Source organism: Grammomys surdaster, unplaced genomic scaffold, assembly GCF_004785775.1.
Source record: "Grammomys surdaster isolate TR1022 unplaced genomic scaffold, NIH_TR_1.0 139, whole genome shotgun sequence".
NCBI classification, from domain to species: domain Eukaryota; kingdom Metazoa; phylum Chordata; class Mammalia; order Rodentia; family Muridae; genus Grammomys; species Grammomys surdaster.
Window position 1 is genome coordinate 8,633,709 of NW_021604597.1, and position 2,110 is coordinate 8,635,818.

Genomic DNA, 2,110 nt, shown 5'->3' on the forward strand with positions numbered 1-2,110 from the left:
AAACATTCATGTATTATAATAAAAATGTTTTTAGAAGAAAGAAACCTACCAGTGTCAGGAAATGGAATTAAACCCAAGTAGTCTGACTCCAGAGCCTATGTGCTAGGTTCCTTTGGAAACTAACAGTCTCCTGAAGAGCAACGTGACTGCTGGATCGAAAAATGTATTTGTTTTTTCTTTTATGAACACTGCCAAGTTACTCTCTGACAGTTTGTTCTTCCACCATTAAAGTTCTTCACTTTCATCAGTTCATCACTTTAGTCAGTGATGACTCTAACAAGGCCTTTGATTTTGCCAAATTAAGAAAACAAAAGCTGGGCAGTGGTGGTGCACACCTTTAGTCCCAGCACTTGGGAGGCAGAGGCAGGCAGATTTTTTAGTTCGAGGCCAGCCTGATCTACAGAGTGAGTTCCAGGACAGCCAGGGCTACACAGAGAAACCCTGTCTTGAAAAACAAAAACAACAAACAAAAAATCTATATATGTGTATGTATATATATTGTTATTGTTATTGTTACATACTTCTTTTTATGTGCTTAGGGGTGTGTTTATGTGTTTTGCCAAATTTATCAGTTGTTCATATTCTATGGATTGTTTTTCCATTGATTATTTCTCTGACTTGATTTTTCCAAAGATTTTTTTTGTAAACATTTGTTTATTGGGTGTTTAGGTAGTTATGTTTTGGTGGGTGGGTATGAGCCATGGCTCACAGGTGGAGGTCAGAAGACAACTTCCAGAAATTGTTTCCTTCCATGTGGGTTCTTGGCATCAACTCAGCTTGTCAAGCTTGTCAACAACCACTTTTACCCACTGAGCCATCATGAAAGCACTAATTTTTCTATTTCTTTATGGAGTAAATGCATACATGTTTTTAACAATTCAAGGAGTAGAAATCCAACATAAAATGCTAAACACATTTCTTACCTGTATTCATCTTTTTTTGCTTTAAAGATACATAATATGTGAATATTCAGATATATATGTTCATGACATAATATATGAATATTCAGATATATATGTTCATGTATATGTTAAAGAAATTATGGGATATAAACCTGTTCTGAAGAGCCCAGAAAAAGGAACAAGAATCACAGACCCACTCAGGAGTCCCATATGAACATTAAATAAGAAGCCATAATATAGATGCGAAAGGCTTGTGCATGCTTCTTCAGTCTAAGTTCACAGGAGATTTGCTCATATAGGTTAGAGAGCTTTCTTGGTGTCTTCCATCTTTTCTGGCTCTTACACTCTTTCCTCCTTGACTTTTCCAGAGTTCTCTGAGCTCTGAAGAAAGGGATTTGATGGAGACTTCCTATAGTGGTTTGAATAAGCGTGACCCAATGACTAGCAATATTAGGAGGTGTGTGGGAGGAAGTGTATCACTGTGGGGATGGGCTTTGAGACCCTCCTGGTTTCCTTTGGATGAAGATGTAGAATTCTCAGCTCCTCCAGCGCCATACCTTCCTGGAAGATAACTGTGCTTCCTGCCATGATAATGGACGGGAACTCTGAACCTGTAAGCCAGCCCCAGTTAAATGTCATCCTTCATAAAAGTTGCCTTGGTCATGGTGTCTCTTTACAGCAATGGAAACACCTCCATTTAGAGCTGAGTGTTTCAAGGGCTCTCTGTAATTTCTGTCTGTGGATCTCTGTATTTGTTCCCATCTGCTGCAGGCAGAAGCTTCTCTGATGATAGCTGAACAAGGCACTGATCTCTGAGTATAGCAGAATGTGACTCATTAGGAGTCACTTTACCATTCCATTTTTTTTTGACCAGTATTATTTGGTTTTACCTTAGGTCCCTAGGCTCTCTAGTATCAAGTTCTTTGTCACCCAAACACTGATGGGTATAGAGTGGGCCTTAAGTCAAATCAATAGTTGATTGATTACTCCCCAAATGGTGCCACCCTATCCCCCATCCATAACTATTCCCTTTACTAACGAGAACTACCTGTTCTTTTTAGTTCCTTATTCTATACCTATCCTCTGTGCTTCTATGGAATATAGCTTGATTATCAGTGATCTAGCAGCTAATATTTACATAAAAGCAAATACATATCATATTTGTCTTTCCCATTTTCTCAAATAACCCCTACGTTGATTTCAATCCT